Genomic DNA, 7,611 nt, shown 5'->3' on the forward strand with positions numbered 1-7,611 from the left:
GAGTCCACAACCCCAGACCCCATAGCACCCGGCGCCCGGAGTCCCCCGCCCGGGTTACCTTGGTCTCTTGCCCCTGGGGCAGCCTTGTCGCGCGTCGCCCCCTCTCGGAGCCGGGACCCTGACAGGGGGAATTCCTTCCCGTTGACGTCCTCTTCCAAAATGCAAAAGATCAGTGACTTTGACAGGTAGATGAGGGGGAGGGAGAGGGGTGGGCGGAGAGGAAGGGAGGATGAGAAAGGTGCCTCTCCCTCCAAAAATACAGTGGGATTAGGAACCAAATCGCCGCCTTCCGAGGTCTCGGCAACCTTCTCCGCTCGCAGCTTCCCCGCGCCGCCGCCGCCGCCGCCACCACTTCTCGCCTTAAACTTTTACTGTGGGTTTTTTTTCTCTCTCTCTCTCTCTCTCTTCTCTGTTTCTATTCCTTTCTTTTCTTTTAAGCTGCAGAACGATTTTCCCCCCCTGGATCCCAGGGGATCAGAACCAGCAGCCAGGCGGCTCTATCCCGCTTGGCACCGCTTTCATTTTATTTCAGATGAAGACGTTAGGTCTTTTTTTTTTTCTTTTTTGTCAGAAGCGACATAAATCAGGACAATTAGCCTTGGCGCCAAGAAGATCCTCTCGAAGCAATTTCGCCCCGGTTTTCTTCGCGCATTCCTCCACTCAAGTCAGAAATGTCACTGAACATAGCGTTGATGGCTGCGAGACGCGACGCACCCAAAGTCCGTTTGATGAAATATACATGGCCCCAAGATGCTTCGGGATTGCGGTTCGCCGCTACCCAGCCCCCGCCCGCGGCGCCCGGCCGGGACCCTGCTCCCAGCCCGCAGCCAGCTCTCGGCAAACTTAGGGGCGCGGACGAATTAGAGAGTGAGCGCCAGGGGCCCGCAAAGCGACGAGCGACGAAACAGCCCCAGGAAGCCGCAGCCCTCGGAGGGGTGGCGTGTTCTTCTCACTTAAAAAGCAGATCTTCTGCAACTGCCAGCGAGTGGAAGGATTGCAAAAAAACCTTACACTACCTCGAGACCTGGGCGCTCCGAGCGGTCCTAACTCCGTCCCGCTCGCTGCTTCTACTGCTGCTGCTCTGGCCACCACCGCTGCCACTGAGCAGGGACCTCCAGCTACTAGGACAAGACCACACACAGCCTTATCTTTGTTGATACTCAGAAGCACGGTTGCTACTGGCTCCCCCTTTACCCTCTACTTCTGCCCCCTCCCCTCTGCTCTTGCATTACCTCCCCGCACACAACGGAGCGCACCCTCTTCACCCTAACTGGGAGCAAGGTGGGTGGTATTTTTTAACTTGGAATTAGTTTGCAGAGCCAGAGCTTCGGACCTCCGTGGTGTGAAACCTATCCCACTTTAAAAAGTTGAAGTCCAAGTAGGAGCTCTGCATCAACTGCATCCTTGTTTTTCCCCATGACAGACAAAAGCCACCTGGCCCCAGGGCTTCCTTCTCCCATTAATACGTCTCAGACTCTCCTAAGATTCCCCCTAGCTACTTTCTAATGTGAACTGCAAACCAATCCGACTTACATAGGAAGGGAGAGATGTTAATTAGAAAAAGGACATTGTAATGAGGAAAAGACATAGGCATCTTAATGGCACTCCCCAACCTGGGATCTTCCTATACAGCAAAGAGAAGAAGCCATGTAAGGAGCTGTCTTGACTAACACCTGATTGTGATTGGATTTGACAGCAACCTGTCTCTGTGGTTCAAGGATTTGAGGGAGGAACTGACAAGATGCTTCTCAGGCTGGTGGGGGTAAGATGACAAGGGGCTCGTGTGTGTGTGTGTGTGTGTGTGTGTGTGTGTGTGTGTGTGTGTGTGTGTGTGTGTGTTAGGGACACTGGAGTAGAGGTGTTCACTCAGTGTAAAACAAAGGGTCAGAAATGGGTACCTGTGAGCATCGGGTCACTAGCTAAATACCCCAAAGTGAAGGCAAGCAACTAAAAGAGGCAGGGACATTTTCCAGCAATGGCTGGGATTGAGTGATGTTGGCAGAGAGGGTGTGCGGCCAGAAGGCTACTAAATTGAGGCCTGGAAAGGAAGAGGGATTCCAACCACCAGGACCTGTCCAACACCTTGGCCTTCCTTCAACACCTGAGAAGACAGGGAATGCTCCCAGTGTTCTTCCCAGGGCTGGAGCCTGAGTTTTCCCCTCTCCGTTCCTTTCTCTTTGTTCTTTGACCCTGAAATTTTAAGAATGGAATCTCACCCTTAGGGGATGAAGCTGCTGGCAAACCCGCAGCCATTGCTGGCTCTGCCTCTAGCTTGTCTCCTCCAAGATCAAAGCATATTGATACTGTGGAAATACTGTCCATTCTCCAACCCACCCACCCACTCACCCTCCCTCTCTGGTCCCAGAGCACTGACAGGCTCTGCCAGAAGGACCTGATATAGCATCCACAGTGGCCATCTCACCTCTTACTTGCCTTGGCCTGGACCCTGGACCACTGACAGCTATGAGCTTTTCTTCTCCTCACTGCCCTTTGCAATCAGGCCAGGAGAGCCCTTTGTGAGTTCTGAGTCTCAACATCAGCTGATGCAAGTATTTCTCCAGCACAATGAAAACAGATTTATACAGAAAAGAAGAATGCCCTCCCCAGATATACTGGGATCTCTGAAACGTTAGCCCTACAGCTAACCCCTCCCTTTTTTTTTTTTTTTTTTTTTTCTGATTCATGTCCCCATTCCCAGGATTCTGGGTTCTGTTGAGAAGTCTTTTGTGACTTGTAGACATCTCACTACTCCTTGAAGCAGACAATGGGCCCCACATAGATCTACTGGAGAGACTTCATGTCTTCCATGGAAACAGATCTTCCAAAGCTGGGTTTTCACTCAACCACGTGCCTGACCTTTGCAGAGACTCAGAAAACAACTAACTGAACACTTAGGTCTGAACTCTGGGAAGCACATCAGACTTCGCAGAGGCTTTGTAAATCCCCAATTCGGTTCTCCTCCAGTCTTGCGTCCTCCTGTCCTGCAATGGGAGTAGAAGGGGGGAGAATTATGGTTCTCGGCGGTGGTATATTTTCTCTTGATTTTCCAAAGCAGAACTTTGGGTGGATGTGACAAACCAAAACTGTGTATCCATGAACTAATGCATGCACAAATTAAACTTGCTTTCCTGAATATATCCTTTCATATTCGTATGTGCTAAGAGCCAATCAGAAACTTACTTGAGTTATTTCGTTGACCTCATGGAAAATAATATAGGGCATACTTTACTTTTGCCTTTAGAAGTGAACACACACACACACATCTGTATATTTAGCTTTCTTTGGACAGAATGCTTTTCTGTTTTTATTTAGCCTTTCAACTCTCCTTTTCCTCTCTTCTTTTAGAGGCAAACAGTTTGATCTCTCTGCTGTCTGGCTTTGGCTCTCTGGCTGGTTTCCACGAGGCCCTCATTCTTCTTCAATTTAGATATCCATTTATTTGTAATCCTGTTAGATCTCTAACTGTTGCTCATTTTTCTAGGTTCTTAGCTTCCCAAAATCACTTTAGAGAGTTGGCAGGGTGTGTGAAGACTTGTAACTCCAGTGTGCCAAACTGCTAGTGATGGCAGATTTGCAAGGTACCTGGTCCAAGAAGACACATGTCTTTTTATAACTACTGTATAGCACCAGATAAAAAAATGGGCATAAGATAAATGTTCATTGCTGGTGTCAACTAATTTTGGCCACTCTTGGGTTTTACTGAACTCACTTGAATAATGGGAACTAGTCTCCACCTATTAAATTAGGACTTGGTTATAGAAATATACAAATCAGGGGTGTCAGGGAATGCTGGAGGCTGTAAAAGAAATTCCATAGTTAGTGGAATAATTAATGATAATAATAATAATAATAATAATAATAATAATAATTTTCACTTGTCTGGAGGACAAACGAGATTGGAGTGGCAGAATAGTTGGGATCTAGTTAGAGTCCCTTTGTATGTTGTAGATACCTCAGTCTTTGAATTGTCATATAGTGGGAGGAGGACTAATGATCTCTAGAGTCCCTTTAATAAATGAGTTAATTTCACTAATAAGAGGTCTACACTTGTGACCTAGTAACCTCTTCAAAGCTCCACCTCCAAAGGCCACCCATCACACCATCAAGGTGGGATTAGAATTTAAACATTTTATAGGAGTGGACAGGAAAACTCAGTCGGTTACTTGGGGTAAAGTCTATCTAAATAATTATGTTCTATGTCATAGTACATAATATAATATGTAATAGCATGTATAATCACAGCTGCTGCTTGTGTCCAGTATAAATATCTGCCCAGCAGTTATCAAGCCTTTGTTTCTTTCCTGGCGTCCCCAGGTTCTCGGGCATGTTTTGTTACAGAGCCATTAGCAGTCTCATTTTGACAGGTTTTGAAGTTCTTTTACCTAAAGTTTTAAATGCTTCAATATTTTGACATTCAAACCTCAAGCAAGCTCTAAATGTCTGACCCAGGCTCTCTCATTAGTATATTCTGGCATTGCCCTGCTATAGTGTTGTAGATGTACCCAGGGAAGCTGTGTTTTAAAGATGTACATCAAAAAACCAAACCAAACCAAACCAAACCAAAAAAACAAAACAAAACAAAAATCTCCTTTAATTTCTCTCAGGGCTGATGACAGACCAAAGGAAGTGTTTTATAAAAATAAAAGAAACTTCACACACTTACAGGATACTGATGCTGAAACACAGAGACTAAGCTGATGGTATAAACCACTCATTGATGGCTAGTGGCTGATGCAAGGAACATAATCCCCGGCAAGCATGTGCGTTATAATATACAAGAATTTGGAAATAATAAAATTTTTAACTTCAAAAACTATGGCATTGGATTTATTTTAAGCAAAAGCACAATAGTTCAAAAAGATGGGTTTTAGTCACATATTCCATCAATCATAGCCATTCTTGTTTGAGAGCACTAGAAGGGTTTTTAAAGTGTTTGTATATTTGTTTGCCCTCTCTCATCCATATAAAGCCAATAGCAATTATTCCTTAATTAATAATATATGACACCAGACATTGTAACTCAACAAGTTAATTTGTCGAGACCAAGACATCCTAAGATGCCACCACCTGCTTTTTGTCCTTTACTTCTTCTTTGCTCCCCCCCCTTTCTTTCCTTCTTTGTTGTAATGATTTTTTTTAAAGTTTATTTTTCTTCAAAGTGTATAAGTCAAGCATGCCACCAGCAGGTATGGATCATGCTATGGTCTCGGCAAACTAAGTAAGATCGTGAGAACTCTTTCATTATGTCTAGTTTGCCAGCCAAAAGCCATTAACCTATTTCTTTAAAAAAAGATGAGAGCCCATCATTAATTTCATATATTGGCTGAGAACATTCGTTGTCAAAAGTCAGAAGCTGGTGAACATTTCCTTGAAGGAAATCTTCATACTTTCAGTTAATCTACAACACTAGCAACAACAGCAACAGAAAAGCAATTTTATATAATCAAGAAGGAAAATGTATAGATGATAGCTGAATAACTTCTTTTGCCTATCTCAGAGATCTCTCCATCAACCCCATCCTAATGTCAGTCATCCTATTCAGTGAACTTTGAAGGAACTCACAGTCATTTCTGGAACATTCCTGGGTACTGAAGTAAATACCAAACTCAATCAGTGTTCAGAAATCACCTTGGAAGAAGAGTTGGAGAACTACCGGTGACGAGCAGTGTTAATATGACTAGAAATAACTTAAAGGAGGAATCACTGAACTATGAAACCCAGAGACTCATTCCATAACCAAAGTGGGGAAAAAGTACACAGACAACTCTACCACAAGGATGCAGTGCAGTGCACTATCATGCCTTTGTGAGCTACCTTGTGAATATGGAACACAGTGCAATCATGGACCACTGCATTGAGATTATCCGTGATCTGGGCTGGGACTACGCAGCTACAGAGGAGAAAGCTGGGATAACAGGGCAGACTGGTTGGAGGTGTACGTCGTCATCCAGACAAGTGTTCCTCCTTCTCTTGTTTCTTATTTCCGGGTTCAGTTCGAGGTTTGCCGGTCTCCAGCCATCCTGCTCACTGCTTTTGGTGCACCTCCACTGCGCCAGCCTTCAACCTGAATGGAAGCAGTGGGTGGGAGCTGGCTGCTGGCTGCTGGTGAGTAAGGCCGATTCATGCCAAGTGGTCTTTACTTCCTAGTGGGCTGCCTGCCATCTTCCTTTGCAATAAGGTTCCCACTGCTGAGAAAATGACTAAGTCTCTTAAATCCTGCCTCCATTTGTAAGGCAAAGGACTGAGAGCAGAGGCATTATGGAGCCTTCTTATTTCAATAAGCCAGCAAGACACCCAATTGTCAGTTCTCTGAACTCTGAAATCCTATAGAAAATAACATAAGCGTCGGATTCCTATGATCTCATAGAATGTATTTCCTGTTCTCTTCCCCTGGTCTCATTCGTCTTCCTCAGACATGAATTTGACGTCTACTCTGTACTAGAGACTGAACCGGATGTAAGATTACAATGGCAGCCTCTTGTGTGGCTTACGTGTTTAGTAAAGAAAACATGTGAACAGACAACAGCACATTGCCACAGGAACGGAACAAGAAACAAAGGAGCTCAAAGATCTTTCTTGGGCATACAGGACAAAGCTAGATAGACTGAGTGATTCACACAGTGTACCACAGAGGATAAATAGTTACCCATTAACACCCAGAAGAATATAAGGATTCATGGAGATCAAGAACCAAGGATAGGAAAGCCAGGAATGTAATCTGAGAGAAAATATTTGGGGATATGCAAGTAGTTTGTTATGACTACAGCTTACAACACATAAAGGTAGCCCTTGTGGTGAACACTTGTAATCATTTTAACAACAAAAACCTGAGACAATCACGGAAGACAATAGAGAAAAATAGCAAGGAAACAAGGCATCTTAGGTCATTTGCATCAAGGCCCATAAATATGGATACAATTTTCTATTAGTGATCTAAAAATGGGAACTTCATATGTTCCAACCTAACGTGACCAAATACCTCCCACTCAGTTCTAGACTGAGGCCCCAGGTAGTTTAGAGGTCTGGTGGGTTAGGTGCTGGGTGCTGGGGACATCCTCATGGAGGCAGGGGTGTGGGGAGGAGGTATGGTATGTGGAACACTTGGAGAGTTGACCAGGAGGGAAATAAAATCTGGGGTGTAAAATAAAATTAAATAATAAAAGATTTTTACAAAGCATTGAGAACAGAATGATTTTAACCATTAAATAATCTTATTTATCCTATATTTGCTTTTAGAGCACATCATGTGCTTTTCTTATGTTTTTAAAAGCGGTCAATGTGGCTTCCTAGTGGAGTTGTGTGCTTAGGTTCTTACTAAATAAAATTAGTTGGATTTTTCTGAAAAAGTGGCAGCAATAGAACGAAGAACAGACTAGGAGCTAGGAAGGTAAGGTCCAGGTGTAGCATGATAGATAATAGACAATTGAATCGTGCATAGCCCCAGTCTTCAGTTAAGCCATAGACAAAATGACCAGGTCCTGCCCACTCGGCCCTGCTTTGCATATTTGCCATCCTAAGTAACTGTGTTTCATTCCGACTTCGTATTAAAAACCACTATTAGCCCGTCGTTGTGGAGCATGCTTCTAGTGCGAGTACTCAGGAGGCAGAGGC

The 7,611-nt window shown here is 44.4% G+C and overlaps 1 protein-coding gene across 11 annotated transcripts in view; it reads right to left on the minus strand.

The window, feature by feature from the left end:
• Nucleotides 1–7,131, minus strand: part of Ntng1 (netrin G1) — a 369,923-nt gene extending 362,792 nt beyond the window's left edge. For 6 of the 11 annotated variants that reach the window (XR_001783784.2, XM_011240295.3, XM_011240294.3 and 3 more), the window contains exon 1: nt 59–7,131. The gene's annotated coding sequence lies outside the window, so the exon portion shown is untranslated. The remainder of the gene's footprint in view (nt 1–58) is intronic. The other 5 variants (NM_001163349.1, NM_001163348.1, NM_030699.2 and 2 more) reach the window with 1 other exon arrangement.
• Between the last annotated feature and the right edge of the window lie 480 nt (nt 7,132–7,611).

Source organism: Mus musculus, chromosome 3 (assembly GCF_000001635.26).
Source record: "Mus musculus strain C57BL/6J chromosome 3, GRCm38.p6 C57BL/6J".
Taxonomy (NCBI): Eukaryota; Metazoa; Chordata; class Mammalia; order Rodentia; family Muridae; genus Mus; species Mus musculus.